A 23,008-nucleotide genomic window follows, 5' to 3' on the forward strand; every position below is an offset into this window, starting at 1 on the left:
AGAATGATAAAAGGATCAACTGAACCAGAAGACGTAATAATTTTAAATTTGTATGCACTTAACAACAGCTACAAAAAAACTACAGCTAAAGAAAACATTTGCAGAACTGAAAGGAGAAATAAACAAATCTACTATAAATTTGGAGAGTTCATTAAACTTACCTTGGTAACATAAAATATAGAACAGGCAGAAAAAAATAGAAAGCCTGTAGAATAATTAAATTATATGATTAATTAAATTGACTTAGAATGCTAACCTTGGCATACAAAATACATATATTTTCAAGTTCACATGGAACATTTACCAAAATAGACAGTATGGCGGGCCAGAATAGGTCTCAGGGCCAGGCATGGTGGCTCACGCCTGTAATCCCAGCACTTTGGGAGGTCAAGGCGGGTGGATGACCTGAGGTCAGGAGTTTGAGATCAGCCTGGCAAATGTGGTGAAACCCCATCTCTAGTAAAAAATAAAAAAAATCAGCCAGACGTGGTGGTGCACACCTGTAATCCCAACTACAAGGGAGGCTGAGGCAGGAGAATTGCTTGAACCAGAAGGCAGAGGTTGCAATGAGCTGAGATCATGCCACTGTACTCCAGTCTGGGCAACAGAGCGAGATTCTGTCAAACAAATAAACGAAAAAAAAAAAGGTCTCAGAAAATTTCAAAGAAGTGAAATTACACTGAATAAATTATTGGCCCATGAATTAAACTGGATATCAACAAGAGAAAAACAACTACAGTATTCTCAAGGACTTGGAAGTTAAACAACATACTTCTAAATAACCCTGACTCAAATAAAAAAATCATGATGGAAATAACAAAATAAACTGAATAATTATAAAGATTTAACATTTCTAATCTCATAGCTTATGCAGCACTTAGGAGAAATTTTATAGCTTTGAATAAATATGTTTTAAAAGAAGGATGTTTGATATTTATCAAAACTTTCATCTGAACAAGTTAGAGAAAGAAAAAGAAATTAAACCCAACAAAGTCAAAAGATAGAAATAGTAATGTTAAGAGCAGAAATCAATTTAATAGAAGCAAATACTTATAGAGAATATCAACAAAGCTAAAAGCAGATGCTTTACACTGATGATATTTATAAACCACTTGCAGAGTACTTCAGAAAAATGAAAGGATCTAAAAATTAAAAATATCAACATATTTTTAAAAACAGTAAGAATCCTGTAATTGTTGAAGGAATGAGGGTATTATTTAATATTTTATGATGATTACTAAAAAAATTAAATAAGATGTGAAAAACACACATTACTACAACTGACAAAAAAAATTGGAAAACCTGAAGATTTTTAATATTTTCTAATCAAGTTGATTCTATTAAAATTGTTTCCACCAAAAATTCCAGACCAAGATGGCTTCACTGGTGACTTCTTCAGAATATTTAAGAAATAAATAACAGCAATCTTTATGAAAAGTTTCAGAAAATAGAAGATCAGGAAACATTTCCAAATTTATAGTTTTGATTTTAGAAAAACTGTCATGGGCATTTGAGGAAAGGAAAATTTGGTGGTGTCATCTCTCTTTGATTTTTCATGTTTCTTGCCTTATGTTGATGGCAGTCTGTGGATTTGAAGAAGTGGAGACTTACTCTAGTCTTTTCAGATGGGTTTTGTCTGGGAAAGCCTTTCGTCAGTCAGACCATCCAGAAATTTAGGCAGGCTATCTGCCATGATCAGTGGGCAGACTTGCTGCTGGAGTCTTCAGACAGGCAGGCCAGGTGCCTGGGTCAGCAGTTAGGGAGGCCTGGTCCCTGGGTCTCTGGAGTCACGCCTGGAACCTAGATCTGCTGTGGCAGACCAGTTCATTGAATCCAGGGGTATGGGCCTGGAGCTGTTGTTTGCAGGGACCAGTCTGGAGCCTGGCTCCACTGGGCTGAGCTGGTTCTAGGGTAGACCTTCAACCTCAGTCTGCAGAGGCCAGCTAGGCACTGAGCTGAACCTGGTGCCTGGAGACACAGGGGCAGTCCTGGAGCCTGAGTCCATGAGGGCTAGTCCAGCGCTGGGCTCTACTGGGTCAGACTTGGATCCTGGGTCTGCTGGAGCACAGGCCTGAGAGACTGACCTGGCACTTGGCAGGCCTGGAACTGATGTTTGCAGATGGTGGCCTGGTGCCTGAGTCCAGGAGTGCTGACCTGGTGCTGGAGAGGTCCTGAAGCCTGGGGCTGTGGGGCCAACCTGGTTCTGGGCAGGCTTGGCTTTGAGGCAGGCTTGGAGGCTCAGTCTGTGCGTATCTGCTTGGAGTGTGGGGCCAAGGGGGCCATCCGGTGCTGGGTTTTACTAAGGCAGGCCCAGGGCCAGGGCAAAGTCCAGTGCTCATTTCCTTCTCCCTCCCCCGAGCAGTGAGCATTTCTCTCCATGTTGTGCTGCCTGGGGGTTAGATTACCCTTGGGTGAGCGTAACCTGAAACTTTCTTACCCTTTTTTTTTTTTTTTTTTTCCTTTTTGTGGAGAACGGGGTCTTGCTATATTACCCAGGCAGGTCTCGAACTCCTGGGCTCAAGCTATCCTCCCGCCTCTGCCTCCCTGAGAGCTGGGATTACAGGCGTGAGCCACCGCGCCCGGCTTTCTTACCCTTTTCAATGGTCTGTTGTTATTTCTGTGCTACCCGCACGTGCTGTGATGTCTCACCTGGTTTCGTGAGCTCTTGTCAAGGTAGTTTTGCATGAGGATAGATGTTCAAATCGAGGTTTCTGCAGGGGGACAAGCACAGAAAAGTCCTGTTCTGCCAACCTGCTGCCATCCTGCCTGTCTATATGCTATCAACAGAGGATGAGGACATGAACGAACTTAAATGTTATGTTATTTCACATAGCATTTTAAAACATCAAATACTTGAGAATAAATGATCAAAGACGTACAATAACTCGACACTGAAAACTAGAGACTGCAAACGATTTAAATAAATGAGCATATGTCTCTATTGAGATACTCAATATTGTTAAGTTCCACCAAATTTTCTATAGCATCAATAAAATTCCAATCAAATTCTCAGCAGATATATTTGAGGAAATTAACAAGCTAAATGTAATACTTATATGGAAATTCAAAGGACCATCAATATTCATGAATCTTTGTGATCTTGTGATAAGCAAAAAAAATAAGTTAAACATGACTCGGAAAGCACTGATTATAAAAAAAAATTTAATCTATTGGACTCATAAACACTTAGCTGTGTCAATCAAAACATACTAACCATTAAGAGAGTTAAAGAGAAAACCCAGAGTGGGACAAGATATTTGCAATACTTGCATCAGACAAATGACTCCAGAATATTTAAAGAGATTCTGGAAATCAATAAAAAAGAGATAAACAACCTATTTTTTATGGGCAAAACAATCAAATGGGAATTTCTCAAAAGAGGATATCCAAGACTATTATTCATATTGAAAGGTGCTTAATATAATTGTTAATCAGGGAAATACAAGTTAAAGAACATGATATCAGTGCACGCCCACCAGAAAGGAATAAATCTGTAGAATTTCTAAATGAATCTTATCCCTTAGCTCAACTTGTTGCAGCATCCCAGGCAAATCTTAAGGAGGGCTCCATTAATCCTCATGTTGCAAAATGATTTTTTTTATTTTGGAATTTAATTATATAAACAGAAAAATATAAATATTAGAACTTTTCTTAAACTCAAAACCGTATTTCCCTCAAGTGATACAGGAGTGACATCTCCTACATTTTAAAGTAGCAACACTGCATTTTCTGGTAGTACTAACATGGGATAAAACTTGATTTCTTTTTTCATTATTACACTTTAAGTTCTAGGGTACATGTGCACAATGTGCAGGTTTGTTACGTATTTATACATGTGCCATGTTGGTGTGCTAAACCCATTAACTCATCATTTACATTAGGTATATCTCCTAATGCTATCCCTCCCCCCTCCCCCCACTCCACGACAGGCCTGGTGTGTGATGTTCCCCTTCCTGTGTCCAAGTGATCTCATTGTTCAATTCCCACCTATGAGTGAGAACATGTGGTGTTTGGTTTTCTGTCCTTGTGATAGTTTGCTCAGAACGATGGTTTCCAGATGCATCCATGTCCCTATAAAGGACACGAACTCATCCTTTTTTATGGCTGCATAGTGTATCATGGTTTATATGTGCCACATTTTCTTAATCCAGTCTATCATTGATGGACATTTGGGTTGGTTCCAAGTCTTTGCTATTGTGAATAGTGCCACAATAAACATATGTGTGCATGTGTCTTTATAGCAGCAAGATTTATAATCCTTTGGGGATACGCCCAGTAATGGGATGGTTGGATCAAATGATATTTCTAGTTCTAGATCCTTGAGGAATTGCCACACTGTCTTCCATAATGGTTGAACTAGTTTACAGTCCCACCAACAGTGTAAAAGTGTTCTTATTTCTCCACATCCTCTCCAGCACCTGTTGTTTCCTGACTTTTTAATGATTGCCATTCGAACTGGTGTGGTTTTGATTTGCATTTCTCTGATGGCCAGTGATGATGAGCATTTTTTCATGTGTCTGTTGCCTGCATAAATGTCTTCTTTTGAGAAGTGTCTGTTCTCATCCTTTGCCCACTTTTTGATGGGGTTGATTTTTCTTGTAAATTTGTTTAAGTTCTTTGTAGATTCTGGATATCAGCCCTTTGTCAGATGGGTAGATTGTAAAAATTTTCTCCCATTCTGTAGGTTGCCTGTTCACTTTGATGGTAGTTTCTTTTGCTGTGCAGAAGCTCCTTAGTTTAATTAGATCCCATTTGTCAATTTTGGCTTTTGTTACCATTGCTTTTGGTGTTTTAGTCATGAAATCCTTGCCCATGCCTATGGCCTGAATGATATTGCCTAGGTTTTCTTCTAGGGTTTTTATGGTTTTAGGTCTAACATTTAAGTCTTTAATCCATCTTGAATTAATTTCTGTATAAGGTGTAAGGAAGGGATCCAGTTTCAGCTTTCTACATATGGCTAGCCAGTTTTCCCAGCACCATTTATTAAATAGGGAATCCTTTCCCCATTTCTTGTTTTTGTCAAGTTTTAACCATCTGATCTTTGGGATAAAACTTGATTCCTAGATCTCAAATTACAGCTTTAAAATTCTCTTTCTAATGCATGCTGATCTTTCTTTTCTGAGATTTTCTTTCCCACAATCTTTCTCATTGTATTTTTTTTCCCTCAAATCAAGCCCAGTGCTGGTAAATTAGTGAGATGTGTGTCTCTTGGTGCTGAGCAAACTGGGGAGAGGCTTGTCTTTATCTTCCTTCTCCAGGTCACCATTTCAGAATCTCATTGTCTTCTAAACTCGATGCTGAAATTAACTTCTTTAATTTATTGCTTTTATTAGGTAGAGATTGTATATTTCCTTACTTAAAATTTTTAAAAGATTAGACGATTTTACATACTCTCCTAACAGATAAAGTTGCTTTTCATTTATATGACCTTTAATTAAATTGCTGTGCATCAGTGTTACTTGGCAGAAAACTTTTTCTATCTTTGATTAAAAGACAAACTAAATGATCATCCTTAGTTCTGGAGCAACAGGAAGAAATATCCTGGACATTATTTGGGGAGGGGGATGCAGACTAAGTTCCCCCAGGCCCCTCACTGCACTCGGCTCAGTTCTCCATATCTGTAAGCTGCTCTCTCAACATCGTCTGTCCTGGCCGGGCGCGGTGGCTCACGCCTGTAATCCCAGCACTTTGGGAGGCCGAGGCGGGCGGATCACAAGGTCAGGAGATCGAGACCACGGTGAAACCCCGTCTCTACTAAAAATACAAAAAATTAGCCGGGCGCGGTTGTGGGCGCCTGTAGTCCCAGCTACTCGGGAGGCTGAGGCAGGAGAATGGCGTGAACCCGGGAGGCGGAGCTTGCAGTGAGCCGAGATCGCGCCACTGCACTCCAGCCTGGGCGACAGAGCGAGACTCCGTCTCAAAAAAAAAAAAAAAAAAAAAAAAAAAAAACATCGTCTGTCCTCACCTTAGGAAAGGGAAAGTACTACCTCCACATACACACATACACACAAACACACACCACACACACCATGCAAACACATACTATATACCATACACACCACACACACAAACACCACATACCCCACACACACCACAAAAACACATACCACATACCACATACACACAAGCACATACACACACCACATAACACACATACAAACACACACACACACACCACATACCACACACACACCACACAAACGCACACCACACATGCACACAAACATCACATACCATACACAGACATACACATACAAAGACACACACTCACCACCACATACTCCCCCCACACTAAATACCACACACACCACACACACCACACAAATGCACATACAAATACCACATACCACACACACACCACAAAAACACATATCACATACACACAAGCACACACACCACATAACACACACACCACACAAACACATACCACACATGCACACAAACATCACATACCACACACACAGACATACACACACGAAGACACACACACACCACCACATACCCCCCCACACTACATACCACACACACCACACAAACACACATACAAATACCACATACCACACACACACCACAAAAACACATATCACATACACACAAGCACACATACACACCACTTAACACACACCACACAGACACCACATACCACACACACACCACAGAAACACACACCACACACACAAACACCACATACCACACATACACACACAAAGACACACACACACCACCACATGACCCCCATACATTACATACCACACACACCACATGCCATACACACACACCACACCTACCCCTCAAACACAAACACACACTACATACCACTACATACCACACACATCACACAGCACACCATACAAACACATACTACACTACATACCATACAAATCTCACACACACACACCCCACACACAAACACACACCATATACCACACACACATACAAACACACACACATACACATACACACAAACTCACAGCATATATTATACACACACACAAACTCACACCATATATTATACACACCACACATGCACTGTACAAACACACACACCACAAACACACACACCATACACACACCACACATAACACATACAAACACACACCATAGAAACACATACACCACACACATAAACACACACTACATACCACACTACATACACATCACACACACACTCCCACACAGAAACGCACACACCACACACCATATACCACACACACACACCACATACCACATACACCATACACACACCACACAAATGCACACACCCTACACACATCACTCATACACCAGACACACACCACATACCACACATACATCACACACACACACCACTGCCCACACACAAACACACACACAAGACTTACCACATACCACACATACTCACACCACATACACACAAGCACACACATCAAACCCACACAAAAACCTACACCACATGCACCATATATCACACACACCATACAAATACACACACTACACACAAACCTACACTCACACTGCACACACACATGCATACATGCATGCACACACTGCACACACACACATTCATTAGAATGAAAAGAGAAAAGTTATCCCATTACCTTGGTGCTTCCCCTCAAGCATCTTTATTTTCCTGTTCCCTTTACAATTTGAAGACGACCCTAACACAGGCTGAGGGGGTGATCCTGAGGTGACAGGATCCCGCAGAAGGTCATCAGTCCTGCAGCAGTCCTGCAGCAGCATCTCCAGAAGTGTGGGGGTACTGTTGGCCCAATTGACAATACAGTGGCAGAGGCAAGCTTGAAAGATCCCTTCCTGAGAAGGGTGGAACAGAAACCACTGCTCCACAGCCCTGAAGAAAAGCTGGGGCAGGTGCCGAGTGAACAAGGGCTACCGGCTCTGGATTCACCACTTGGGAGTTGGAGCCACTTTCCAGCAATGGATCCTCTCCAAGTCTCCATTTCTTCCTCAGTAAAATGACACATGGGTTAAATGAGAGAGAAGGTGGGGACGTGGCCTGTAGGCTATAAATCCATACAAAGGACTGTCTGCCGTTTGTATCAGCGACCACACCAAGAATGAGAGATGAGAGGAGGGGATTTTCTAATATATAATAGCGAATAGGAAGCTACGGAGCCGGAGAAGAGCTGGCGCTGGAGGGACGAAAGCTTGAGGTGACTTCTGAGGAGCTTTCCAGAACTCTAACAAGACAGTGGCTTGAAGGCCTCAAGTTGCTCTAAACCTTGCTTGGCCCTTTGAATGCCAGAATGCTCCTGAGGATGAAGCATCCATAGGTCAGGAAACTGGCTTCTGCTTTCTGTCTCCAAGGACCCAGGTGGGGTCTGGCCAGCCAAGGCTGGAGGCCACAGGATTGCTGTCGCGGAACAGCAGGAAACACCTCGACAGGCAGGACTGGGTTTCTTTGAAGCCTCCGTTGCTTTTTTAGGAAGAACTTAAGTTATTCCATCCCAGCTCTGTCAGGGTCTCAAGGGTCTCCTTTTCTAGGTAAAAGCATGTTTCCCTGCTTGTTAGAGACCATCCATCCTGGCAACATCCCCTAAATATTCATGTAGTACATCCCCTAGGGGCAGTTTTATGGGAAAAGTATGTGTTAGCAAAAAAAAAAAAAAATCTAAAAGAGTTTCAAATTACGGAACATTGTACAAAATGCATGTGCTTATCAGGAGATGCAGCCTTTCCAGGTATCCCTGAAGAAACTAATTTTTTTCTGAAAAGAGCTCGATTGGGAAAATCCTCCAATTTCTGCTTTCCTGGAGGAACTGACCAAGGGTGTGACAATGCTTTGTCTTCTCTGCCTTCAGGCCTTCATCAGCAGAAAGAGTCTGCCCATGGAAACGCACATTAAGTAGGAACATTTACTTTGTATTTCATATTGATGTTATTTTACACAGATGTATCAGGACCCAGATTGCAATGGTTGAAGGAAAAAACTCATATATTTTGTGAATGTGGTAGAACAGCGGGTGATATTTTTATCTATTTTTCCAAATTCTGTAACATATTGTCTTTACAGTTCAAAAGAAATATTATGATCACGCATGTTTAGTTTAGAGAATCTGAACGTGCAATGCATTCAGTTCAGAGGACTGATCGTCTAGCTTGTCACACTTTCTCTGCATTATTTTGGGAACTGCGGTCCTGGCAGCCTCTTCTAGCTGATGCTGTAGCAGTCTAGGGGACAAGAACAATATCATCACAAATAGGAAAACATGGGGTTTGATTTGAAGAGGCTTCCCATGAATATGACTAAGACTTACATTGCTGAGCAGAAAATCATACAAGGTTAAGTTTCTTATAGAATTGATGTCAAAACTCACAGTGAGCCAAACACCTAAACATAGTTGACCATTGAGCAACACGGCAGTTAGGGGCGGCAACTCACCATGCAGTCAAAAATCTGTGTATAACTTTTGATTCCCCAAAACTTAACTACTCATAGCATACTATTGGCCAGGAACCTTGCTGATAATACACACAGTTGGTTAACAAATATTTTGTATGTTAAATGTATTATATACTCTGTTCTTACAATAAAAAAAAGTTACTAAGAAAATCATAAGGAAGATAAATATATTTGCTATTCACGAAGTGGAGGTGGATAATCATTAATATCTTGGTTCTCATCATCTTCACGTTGAGTAGGCTGAGGAGAAGGAGGAAGAGGACGGGTTGGCCTTGCTGTCTCAGAGGTGACAGAGATGAAGGAGGTGGAGGAGGTGGAAGAGGGGGACAGAGGAGGCAGGCACACTTCGTGTAAACTTCATTGAAAAAAATCTCCGTCTGGGCACAGTAGCTCACTCTGGTAATCCCAGCACTTTGGGAGGCCGAGGTGGGCGGATCACAAGGTCAGGAGATCAAGACCATCCTGGCCAACATGGTGAAACCCCATCTCTACTAAAATACAAAAATTTAGCCAGGCATGGTGGTGTGTGCTTGTTGTCTCAGCTACTCAGAAGGCTAAGGCAGGGGAATCGCTTGAACCCAGGAAGCAGAGGTTGCAGTGAGCTGAGATCCTGCCACTGTACTCAATGCTGGTGACAGAGCAAGACTCCATCTCAACGAAAAAAAAAAAAAAAAAAAAAGGAAAAAGAAAAGAAAAAATCTGCATATAAGTGGACTTAACATAGTTCAAATCCTTGTTGTTCAAGGGTCAACTGTACAGCATTTTGCACTTTTAAAGGCAGAAACTAAGATCTACTGATAATCTACTCTGTCAGACACATGTTTTATTGTCTTTTTAAATATTCACAACAACTCTCCATCACCCTTACATGACTTATAAGGCTCAAAACAGGGAGGTGACTAATAAGTGGTAGGATGCAGAGTATAGAAACTGCGTATCTGTGATATTACACCTGCTATTTGAAGAATACTAAGAAATTATTTCCAAAACTCTTCTTGCCATTTGTATATCTTCTTTGGTGAGGTGTCTCTTCAGATCTTCTGCTCTTTTTTTTTTTTTTTCTTTCTTTTTTTGAGACAAAGTCTCACTCTTGTCCCCCAGGCTGCAGTGCAGTGGCACGATCTCAACTCACTGCAAACTCTGCCTCCCGGGATCAAGCGATGCTCTTGCCTGAGCCTCCTGAGTAGCTACGATTACAGACGCCTGCCACCACGTCTAGCTAATTTTTGTATTTTTTAGTAGAGATGGGGTTTCACCATACTGGCCAGGCTGGTCTCGAACTTCTGATCTCAGATGATCCACCCGCCTCAGCCTCCCAAAGTGCTGGGATTACAGGCGTGAGCCACTGCGCCTGGCCTGTGTCTTCTTTCATTCTATTGCTAGTGTTTATAGATCAAGGTGGGAAGAATCAACATTTTAAGAATATTAAGCCTTCCAGTGCAAGGACATGCAATCCAGTTCACTTTATTTGATCTTTTCATAAAAGATTGTCTCTTTCCACATATAGATCTTGTAATACTTTGTTAAGTTTATGCCACAGAATTCCAATTTTTTCTTTTATATCTTTCTTTCTTGCTCTTCTATTTTTTCCTTTTGTGTGTGTGTGCTATTCTGTGCTAGTTTCCTAGGGCTGCTCTAACAAGGTACCACAAACTTGGTGGCTTAACAGAAATTTATTTTATTTATTTTTTTTTTTTTGAGACGGAGTCTCGCTCTGTAGCCCAGGCTGGAGTGCAGTGGCCGGATCTCAGCTCACTGCAAGCTCCGCCTCCCAGGTTCATGCCATTCTCCGGCCTCAGCCTCCCGAGTAGCTGGGACTACAGGCGCTGCCACCTCGCCCGGCTATTTTTTGTATTTCTTAGTAGAGACGGGGTTTCACCGTGTTAGCCAGGATGGTCTCGATCTCCTGACCTCGTGATCCGCCCATCTCGGCCTCCCAAAGTGCTGGGATTACAGGCTTGAGCCACCGCGCCCGGCCAACAGAAATTTATTGTCTTACAGTCCTGGGGGCCAGAGACCCAAAATCCAGGTGCTAGCAGGGTTTTCTTCTGAGGGCTGTGAGAGAAGGCTCTGTCTCACGCCTGTTTTACAGTAGCTGGCAGCTGCAGGTGTTCCCTGCCTTGTAGATTGCCTTCTCCTTGTGTTTTCACATCTTCTCTCTGTGCCTGCCTCTGTCTCTACACACGCTGTTCTTTCTAATAGGACACCAGTCACATTGGATTAAGGGCCTACCTTGTCATGTATAACCTCATTTTAGCTAATCATATCTGTAATTACCCTATTTCCAAACAAGGTCATATTATGAAGTACTGGGGGATTAGAACATCAATATACTTTTTTGGAAGCGGGGAAACACAATTCAATATATAATGTAAATGACATTTTTTGTATTGTAAATATCAAGTGTTCATTGCTGATATAGACACAAGCAACTGAATGTTATATGTTTACTTTGTGTCCTATGGTTTACAGTATTATTAGCTCCAGGACTTTTTTGTCAATTCTTTGGGATTTTCTACATAGACAATCATGTCATCTATAAATAAAGACAGTGTTATTTCTCCTTCCCCAATGTATAACTTCTATTTCCTTTTTCTAGCACTAGCTACAACTTCTAGTACAATGAAGAAGTGGTGAGGAAGGACTTTATTGCCATGTTCCTGATATTAGGGGTTAAGGGTTCAGTTCCTTATTATTAACTGAGATGTTAGCTGTAGGGTTTTTTTTTTTTAATGTTTTATTATCAAGTTAAGGAAGCCTCTCCTGTTTCTCCTTGTGTAGGTTTTAGTAAATTGTGTCTTTCAAAAAATTGGTCCGTTTCTTCTAAGTGATCAAATGTAGGGGCTAGAGTTGTTCATAGTATTCCTTTTAATGTCCATAGATCAATAGTAATGATCCTTCTTTTATTTCTGGTATTGGTATTTTTTGTCTTTTCTTGGTTTTCGTGGCTAGAGGTTTATCAATTTATTGATCTTTTCAAAGAAATAGCTTTTAATTTTATTGATTTTTCTCTACCATTTTTGCATTCAAAACATCCTTGATTTTTGCTCTAACATTTTTTCTTCTGCTTGTTTTAGGATTAAATTACCCTTCTTTCTCTAGTTTTCTAAGATGAAAACCTAGGTTATTGATTCTAGATCTTTATGCCTTTCTTACATATATATTTAATGCTATGAATTTCTCTCAAAGCACTGCTTTTGCTGCATTCAACTAATTTTGATTAATAGTATTTTATTTTCATTTAGATCAAAATATTTAATTTCTATGAGACTTTTTCTTTGACCAATGTACAATTTTGGCTTTTGTTGCTCAATTTCCAAATATTTAGGGATTTTCCAGCTCTCTTTCTGTTATTGATTTCTAGTTTCATTCCAATGTAGTTTGAAAACATACTCCAAAAGTTTTCTATTCTTTTAAAATTTAAGAAGAGTTTTATGGCCCTGAGTGTAGTCTGCCGTAGTAAAGATGAATTTAGGAAGAATATGTACTCTGCTTTTTTGGGGTGGAGTATTCTATACATGTCAAATAAATAAAGCTAATTATAAAGCTGTTCAGATCATCTATATCCTCACATATCTTCTCTGCCTGCTTAATCTACCAAGTACTGACAAAGGAATATTGAAGCCTCCAACTACATAATCAATGTGTCTTTTTCTCCTTTCAATTCTATCAGTTTTGGCTACACATTCTTTGATGCTCTGTTGCGAGATTTATAGATATGAAGGATTTTCATGTTTTCGGGTTTTATTTGCAGAATTAACCCATTTATCATTAAGTGATACTCCTCCTTATCTCTGATAATTTTCCATATTTTGAAATTTACTTTGCCTGAAACTAATATATCTACTTTAGCTTTCTTTTGGTTAATGTTAGAATAATATATCTTGTTTCAGCTCTTTAACTTACCCGAGTGCTTAAATTTAGAGACTTGTGTCTTATTTTTTTTTTTTTTTTTTTTTTTTGAGACGGAGTCTCGCTCTGTCGCCCAGGCTGGAGTGCAGTGGCCGGATCTCAGCTCACTGCAAGCTCCGCCTCCCAGGTTTACCCCCCATTCTCCTGCCTCAGCCTCCCGAGTAGCTGGGACTACAGGCGCCCGCCACCATGCCCGGCTAGTTTTTTTGTATTTTTTTTAGTAGAGACGGTGTTTCACCGTGTTAGCCCCTGACAATCTCTGTCCTTTAATTATATGTAGACTATTCATATTAAAGTGACTATCGATATGGTTGGATTAATATCTACCATGTTTGTAGCTGTTTTCTACTTGTTGCACTTTTTGTGTCTATCTCATCTCCTTTTCTGCCTACATTAGTTTTAGTTGACCATTTTATGTAAATTACTTTTTCTCCTCTCTTAGCATATCAATTATCCTTATTTATTTATTTATTTATTTATTTATTTATTTATTTATTTTGAGACAGAGTCTCACTCTTTCGCCTAGGCTGGAGTGCAATTGTGCGATCTTGGCCCACTGTAGCCTCTGCCTCCGAGCCCCCAGATTGGGATAAGGCTCTGACTAAGCATTTCCCCTTGCTGGTGGAGCCTTAGTTATGGAAAATACCCTGGATATATCTCAGAATGGTTACATTTCCCCTCCCTTTGCCAAAGACAACAAGGAGATTTTCCTTGGCTCTTCGATGTGAGAACCTGGTAGCATTCCTAGAGGAAAAGCCTACAAAAATATGGAGCCCCCTAAGACTGCAGTCCTAGGAATTTCCCACCCTCACCCCAGTCCATACTCAGCTTCCAGCAATCCAACAACATTACCAGTTACATGCTCCTACTTCACGGCGCCAGTGACGTCTGGTCCAGATAAGCAGATCTGGGTGGCTGCAACCTTCTAGCGCTCTGATGGATTGAAAAGAGGTTTTTGAGTTTTAGCTTTTTTAGCTCTTTTCTTGTTGGAAGGATGGGAGTAATGACTTTCAAACTCTTTACATTTTGAAGCTGAAACTAGAAATCCTGGACATATTTTTTAAGGTTAAAAAAAACAGGCTTCCAGTCATGCTGGATATGGAGGTGAGAAAAAAGAAATTGATTGGAAGTTTTTAGTTATAATGATCAAAAGTTGCATTCACTGTACACAATGTTTGTGGTCTATGAGCATTACCAGGTGTTGGAAAAACAGTCCATTACATGTTATGCCTCAGCTTGCTTCTGAATTCAGAGGCCCTGAGCAGTTAAACTGGTATTATTTCCATTATGAGGTGGCACAGCAAACACTGTGTGCTTCTGGGTTCAGAATTACTTTGCCCTTCAGAGTTACCCAAGGGAAATCTTGAGAAAAATACCTTCTAAATGGGTAATTTTAACAGTGCTGTGTTATAAATATATCCTTGGCTCCAAGTCAGGCACTCTGCAGCTTTTAGCAGCTACTGGGTCTGAGATGCTCTCTCTGCTGTGTGAAGCTTACTGTCTCCGTGTTATGGACAACAGCCTGCAGCCCCAGGGATGCCAAGGTCCTGGCAAACTTTGGGAGTGAACATTTAGTGGAGGAGGCTTACACCCAACCCTATTAGGAGCTGCTTGCCCACTTATGGGGCAACGGCACAAACAGGTCTGGATTTTAATCCAGGCTCTGGACTAAGATATAACTCCTTCGCCTGTGTTTTGGATCTGTAACGGGGGCATAGTCATAATTGTGTCTTTTGTGTGTGTGAGACAGGGTCTCACTGTTGCCCAGGTTGGAGTGCAACCTCTGCTTCCCAGGCTCAGCCTCCTGAGTAGCTGGGACTACAGGCACGTGCCACCAATGCCCCGTTAATTTTTGTGTTTTTTGTAGAGACGGGGTTTCGTCATGTTGCCCAGGCTGGTCTCAAACTCCTGAGCTCAAAGCAATCTGCCTGCCTCAGTCTCCCAACGTGCTGGGATTACAGGCGTGAGCCACCACATCTGGCCATAATTGTGTCTTAATGATCATGAAATTTAACCCTGATGCATGTAATATAAGTGCCCAATCAATACACACTTGTCATTTGGGTTGCTCACTGCTGCCAGCTTCATGGTTTTATAAAAGTTCTTTTATGGTGCTCCTGAGAGGGCGTGGGCTGGGAAAGGTAGGAGAGGTGACGGTGTGAAGCTGCTCCCTGGGGACTTCTGGGTCCACCCACAAGTGGATGCCCTGCAGAAACTGAGAAGGGGATGGGTGAGAGGACAAGTGGCCTCACAGAATCCAGGGTCCCTGTAGCACCGTTAACACCAAATGAACAATGAAGGCCCAAGCGGGAGATGCTGGCTGGCACCCTGACCGCGTCCTTCTGGCGCGCCCATTAGGAGAGAGGAGAGCAGAGGATCGTGCAAAGATACCTTTTTATCCCTGGGGGAACCATGCATTCACTGAGAAAGGAGAGTTGTTCTTCCAGAATTCTGTCCTTCTGACAGGTAACATAACTGTCATGTGAGTGACAGATTTCATTTTTGCAGATGTAACACCACATAGGAGCCCACATGGTGTTATAGTGCAGATACCTATCATGTGCATATCGGGAGTTTGTGAAGCATATACACTGGGCATGGCTGAAATCCAGAGTTCAGTGAAAGAAAATAAAAAGGGAGAGGGCAGGAAGTTAATGGAAAATGTATAATGTGAATATTGACCCAACAGACCTCTAAAAATATAAGCTCCATTTCTTACCAAGAATTCTCTTTGCTCTTTGGAGCTGGCATGGCAACGACATCTCATGCTCACATGAGCGGCCCCACTGTTCTGTGAGCTTTGGTGTTGTAATTCCTTACTGCCTGCACCACCGCTATGAAGAGGCCCTTTACTGTCCACATTCTGTATAAAAGGAAACAGATCCCGAGAGGTCAGGGTCACCCAGCAAGCAAGTACAGAGAAAAGATTCCACCGTCTGGCCTCTGGATGGGAGCTCTTCACCTCCACACTACAGGCCGCCATGTGGTCTGGCATTGGCCTGGGTGTCAGGCAGCGCCCTGTGCAATCTCTGGCCCTGCCAGAGCCAGTTATGTAAATTCTTAGAGACTCAGTTTGCTCATCTGTCACATGTGGAAAGAGGTAGCATTCATCTCCTAGGATTGCTGTGAGAGTCAAAACTGAAATATTCAGCAGAGCTGGCCCTTAGGAAATGGCTAACAAGTGGTACTTCTTCTTGCAAGAAGTGAGAGCCTGAGTTGTATGTTCAAAACTGTCATCACTCTTGCTCTTCGTGAGTGCAGCCAGGACAAACACAGCCAGGGCATCAGTGGTGCACGTGGAGCCTATTAGAAATCAACAAGAGGCATAAAGCTGGTAACAGAGGCACTTCTTTCTGCCTGAGCGGGGCAGGTCTTCATGGTTCTCATCAACCCAAGGCTCTGGCTCCCCACCTTTCAGAGCTGTCACCCAAGTTTACGAAGCTCTTTTTATTTTCACCTGTGCCATCAATGAATCATCCCCAGCTTTTCTCAAGAAATCTGCCACTGGGTGCGACGTTGCTATGAGATCAGGTAGACACACAAATGGGGCCACCAAGCTGAGTGGCAGGCTTGGGATGATTAAAACCACTGTCTCCCTGAGTGTTTTAAAAAGAGCAAATTGTAAAAACTCACCCCCTTCCTCACACCAAGCCTGGAAATTACATCAAGAGCTGATCAGGGGATGGATTCTCAGGACCTACAGGAAAATTTAGAAAATCTCAAGGAAAAAGCTCATCATGCTGGGCTAAAAACATAGAAAATAGCCCCATTAAAGTTTTTTTTTGAGAGCATGACAAGGAATTAATGAGTCAACCAAGGGTGTCTTGCAGATGTGTTCAAAACACAAGCCAGTACCAGGAAATACTAGGTGGGAGCCATGTAGCCTGAGACTCTTCAGATCACGTAAGAGAAGTGCTAGCTTATTGCCAGTTGATCTCTGATGACAGCCAAGCCCTGCATGATAAGTCACAGATATCCCCATGATAGACGCAAAAGCTTTTTAAAAAAATCTTTAATTTAAAAATGTAATCCATATATCCCTTATTATAAGAAAAATAAGGTTTTTTTTTTTTAAAAAAAATGTGAGCGTCCTAAGTTTTTAATGAGTTCCAAGGGTTTTGTTTGTTTGGTTGGTTGGTTTTTGTTTCTGTTTTTTCCTAAGAGCCAGTAAGACCAGGGTGTGATTAGAACTGGCAGGTGTGCAGCTCTTCCAAGACGTGGCTTCTGCTGGAAAGCCGGTACTGCTCCGGATGGCAGAGCCAGGAACAGGAAGAAAGTGGACAGTGTGATGAAGGCATCCCCCAAATCTTTAAAGACACAGCACAAAAGTCTGCCCCATAATTATTTCTGCCTGCTTCCAGGGTATAGGAAAATCATGTCTCAATATCTGGAAGACAGCTGGCCTAAACGCTATTTTATAAATAAATACATATATTTAAAATTATATGTATGTGCGCACACATATGTGCATGTACGTGTATGTGCATGCAGGTACGTGGATGGATGGATGGATGGATGGATGGATGGATGGATGGATGGATGGATTCATGGATAGATGGTTAGATATAAACCATAAAGCTGGCATTTTTAGAAGTTGGGAATACAAGAGCCAGGTATGCTGGATCTAAAGGCAAAAACCATGAGAGAAAACTTAGATTTAATCAAAGCCAAGGTTCACAGAGGATCTGGTAAAGAATGGTCCCAGAAACCTGAGAAGCACCCTTATACAGCCGACTCAAAACAGGGGTGTGGCCCCAGAGCTACAGAGAACACCAGAGAAGCCAGATTCTGGGGTCTCAAACTCAAATGCCTGCAGGGTCGGGGCGGACTCTGAACTGGAAGGGAGACGCCTCACAGCTCCGGGATGGCCATTGCTCCATCCAAAGGACAGATCTTCCATCTTTAAAGAAAAGAAAGGAAGGTAGCTTTTACAATCTATCCATTTTTAAATGTTGGCTGAATTTGTAAAAGGGAAGGGGACACACAAAACTCTTACGCAATTCATACCCATTTCCACAGCAGGTATTAACTGCGTTCCTCATGGTGTCGCTGGAACCCGGCAGGCACCTGAAGCTGACCGCAGAGCCCCTGGTCTGGTGGAGGTAAAGAAAGTCATTGCTTCCATAACATGTGGGTGCTGGCCAGGCGTGCAGGGCGGGGACCCTGGCAGGGATGAAGGCAGGCAGGCCTCCCCAAAGACATGCGGGGGCCAGCAGGGCAGGGCTGGGAGAACTGAGGCCACCCCGTGGCCACTGAGGAGGATCTGGGGGCTTGGGAACTGAGGGAGCCTCTGAGCTGAGATGGGATCCTTTCCCACCCCAAATCACGCCTCCCTAAACTTCTTAGACACAGGCAGTCCTGCTTCCGGGGAGATCCCCAGGTCCTTTTGTTCACATGCTGGACCCATCTGTCTCTCTTTTCACATGTCATTTTTGTAAGACATCAGAGCTTTATTTGTCCTTTTCATTCAAACACATTTTCCAAAACTATCACTTATTTTTAAATTTTGTTCCTGGCTTCTTTCTGCAATGAATGTTCATATAGACTGTGATGTGCGTTTCTATCACCCCATAACTTTTCAGTTTTCTTTGTTAACAATGTCTCCTCACCCTTAAAATTGCTTTTACAATTTTTAGTGATTTTTTAAGCATATGTCCTTAATCCAACTGCAATTTATTTTTGGATTCGGTCTGACATAGTGGTCCAACGTTATATTTTTCCAGATGGACAACCGGGAAGTTGTGCCAGCATCACTTTTCAGACAAGCCAACTTTTCTAAATAAAATGTCGATTCTACTTTTATCATGAATTTAATTTTCTTATGTATTAGAACCTATTTCTGGATCCTCTATTCTATTAATTAATTCATATGTTCCTATACTAAAACAATATTGGTTTGATTACTTTCAGTGTGTAGTGTAAATTTTCTTCACTAATGTTCGCATTGTTTTCCAGGAAATTTTCAGGCTTCCTCCCTCCCCCTGCAATATGATCATTTAATTCTACTCCAAAAGAAATCCTGTTGGGATTGCAATTTTGACACACGTGATCTTTTTACGACATCATGCGTTCCCGCCCAAGAACACACTTGCTCATTCCATCTACTCAAGGCTCATTCACCAGAGTCCTGACAGTGCTGAGGCCTGCACCTGCAGAGCCCCGGAGCCCTCCACCCCCGGGAGGGAACCGAGTCCCAGTGGGGAGCTAGGAGAGCCGGTGCAGCCCTTCCTTTCACAACCCCTGCAGCTTGCCTGGCCTGAGAGGGGGTCATCGGAATCACTGTGCTAATTGCTCACCAGGTCCAGGCGCCAGATCCCGTGGATGACTGCGAAGAGAGGCACGGAGCACCTCCGAAGCCCAGGAGCATCCCAGTCCACCAGCTCACCATGACCACCACCCTCACGCTCACACACACTCACAGCCTCACACAGTCAGTTACACACTCTCACACACACATTCTCACTCACATGCCCTCACACAAACACACACAGCCTCACACACATATGCTCACACATTTACTCATATACATACACTCACACACATACTTTCATACACACTCTCAGACCCAATACACTCACACACCCACACACATTCACTCACACTCACACAATACCCTCAAACACATACTCTCACACGCTCACACACATACCCTTTTACACACACACACTTGCAGACACAATACACTCACAAACTCACACACACCCATACACATATTCACTCACACACATCCTGACACACACACACCTACACTCACACACACACACACTTGCAGACCCAATACACTCAGATTCACACATGCCCACACACAAATTCACTCACACACACCTTCACACACTCTTACACACTCACAAATACACACTCTCAAGCACTCACACTCTCACACACATATGCGATTCACACATGCCCACACACAAATTCACTCACACACACCTTCACACACTCTTACACACTCACAAATACACACTCTCAAGCACTCACACTCTCACACACATATGCTCACACACACTCTCATATACATACCCACACACATTCACATTCACACACATGCACTCACACACATACCCAACACTAACACACACTCACAAATACACATTCACATCCCCCACCCCCACTCAAACACAAATATACACACATACTCACACGCACTACACACACATTCTCCCACTCCCACTCAAACACAAATATAAACATACACAAGTGCACACTTACACACACCTGCACACTCTCACACACCCACTACACACACATACACACACATTCCCCACTCACACTCAAACATAAATACACACAGATACACACACACACTCCCATACACTCATATGCTTGTACACACAGACACACAGTCCCCACATTCACACAAAGACATTCACACATACCATATACACAATCACACCCCCACACACACTCAGGCACATGCACACATACACATTCACATAGCTCCACACTCACGCACATAAACACACACTCGCACTCACACGCATACATACACACTGACTGAATCTTGGAATTCAAAACTCAGACACCAGTCCCTTTTCCTTAAAGCCATTATCCCTAGAGAAATGAAAGGTTCTCAGAATGAATAGCATTTCCCAGCACATTGTAAATTCCCTCAATGTGAGTGACTTCATCAGGCCCCATTGTGAGAGGAGCTTGCTAGAGAGATAGAAAGGGTCATGGGAAGTGGAGGCAGGACCTGGAGTCCCTGTGGGAAGTTCTGAAAGCGGATGTCTAGGCAAAAAGAAATGAGGAGATGAAGGTCTGTGGCATCGAGAACAAATCGAGTCAATCTCCTGATTTGGTGGCCTCTACCCTGTCCGCTGGACGCTTGCCCACATTTACTGTAATTGTTCTTTCATAACAGAAGGCAACGTGCTTTTCCTTAAAAGGCCAGATAAGTAGATATCTTAGGCTCTCAGGGCCAAGAGGGAATATGGAGGACTGTGCATAGTTACATATACAACCATTGCAAATTTCACCAAAGGCAAAAACCATTCTCAGCTTGTGGGCTGCAAGAAAACAGGCAGCTGGCCAAACTTGGCCCATGGCCTGTAGTTTGATGATCCTTGCTCTGGAACCTCCCCCAAATATTGTTTATGGAATTCCAGAAACCAGTGCTGCCGTCCCACTAAAATGTTGATAAGCATCTGTGCACATAAAAACTTGATTTCTGTAAACAGTTCCATACACACTACACATCGGCATTATACATTGAAAAAGACAGCCTGAACCCGATCATATTGACCCAGAATGGCCAAGTCATATAGTCCAGTAAAATTACTAGACTTAAAAAATATATTTGGACATTGACACAAACAAGCAAGTGCTTTATAGCTTTGTAAGGGGAAATATAGTATTAGTATCAGGCTTTTTGACAGCAATGGTTTAGCCATAAGAAAATGGAGTAGCATTTAAAATATGAAAGAAAATGTAAGCCTAAGGTTTAGAGCCAACAAACTGACTTCCATACATAAATGGCACAGAAAAACTGTTACCAGCATGTGTGAGCCCTTCCTGAGGAACTTGCTAAGGAATTAACTTCAGAAAAACAAAATGCCTAGTGAGGCACCAATAAAGGTACTGGTTGCAAGCTTTAAATAGTTACTTGAATAACTAAGTCCAATAATGTGGATTAAAAGGGAGAGAGCATGGTATGTATTGCTCTGTGCTCTGGCAAAATAGATACAATGTTACCGAAAATGGGACCAAAATGGGTACAACATCCGCAAAACAATTTAATGCTTTCATTAATGATAGAGGCAGTGATAGCATTTGTATTGTTATTCTGAGACTTTTGTGTGTAAGGTGGAATGAACAAACAAGCAATTATGGGATATTTTATCATTCCCGTGTCATTGAGAACCAGGGTTCTTAATCCAAAGAAAGAAGATTTAAATGTAGCCTGGGAGAAGCTTGGTAAACACCCTCGAGTTTAAGTTCTATTTTGAATCCAATGGGTCAGCATGCACACAGAACATTTTGCACAGGGACAGAACTCCCTGCATTGTGCTTCACCTTTACTGCACTTCTCAGACACCGCCCTTTCACAAACAGAAGGTTTGTGACAACTATAAACTATACTGTCTAGGGATTCATACGAGAGGATAAAACTGTAAAGCAATACAAGAAAATTTTTACTATAAAATTCAGGGGAGGCCAGAAGTGGTGGCTCATACCTATAATCCCAGCATTTGGGATGTCAACACAGAGAGATTACTTGAGGCCAGGAGTTTGAGACCAGCCTTGGCAACATAGCAAGACCCCATCTCTACAAAAAAATCAAAATTAAAAAATCAACTGGGAGTGGTGGTATGTGCCTATAGTACCAGCTACTCAGGAGGCTGAAGCAGGAGGATCACTTGAGCCAAAGAGGTCGAGGCTGCAGTGACCTATGATCATGCTACTGCACTCCAGCCTGGGCAAAAGAATGTGACTTTGTCTTTAAAATAAATAAATAAGAAGGAAAGCCAGAGGAGTGGCTACTTCAGGGAGATTTGGTATGATTGGATGGAGAAACTCTATGAAGGCTAGGAAAGCACCGTTTTTGACCTGGGTGTTGGTTTTAAGTGCGCTCACATTATAAGTAAGTGATCTAGGCATGTGTTTCGTGCTGTTTTGGTAGAGCTCCTATATTTTACAATAAAAGTTTTTAACAGGAAAAAATTAAAACAAACCTAGTAAATTTCAAAGTTACCTTCC

At 42.2% G+C, this 23,008-nt stretch overlaps 1 long non-coding RNA gene across 1 annotated transcript; it reads left to right on the forward strand.

Moving 5' to 3' along the window:
- The first annotated feature begins 17,964 nt into the window (after positions 1 to 17,964).
- LOC139362608 (uncharacterized) lies at positions 17,965 to 19,535 on the forward strand. Its single transcript, XR_011621780.1, has 3 exons — positions 17,965 to 18,233; positions 18,332 to 18,414; positions 19,036 to 19,535. It is a non-coding gene; the product is annotated as an uncharacterized lncRNA (long non-coding RNA).
- The last annotated feature ends 3,473 nt before the right edge of the window (positions 19,536 to 23,008 follow it).

This window comes from Macaca nemestrina, chromosome 4, assembly GCF_043159975.1.
Source record: "Macaca nemestrina isolate mMacNem1 chromosome 4, mMacNem.hap1, whole genome shotgun sequence".
In the NCBI taxonomy this organism is placed as follows: domain Eukaryota; kingdom Metazoa; phylum Chordata; class Mammalia; order Primates; family Cercopithecidae; genus Macaca; species Macaca nemestrina.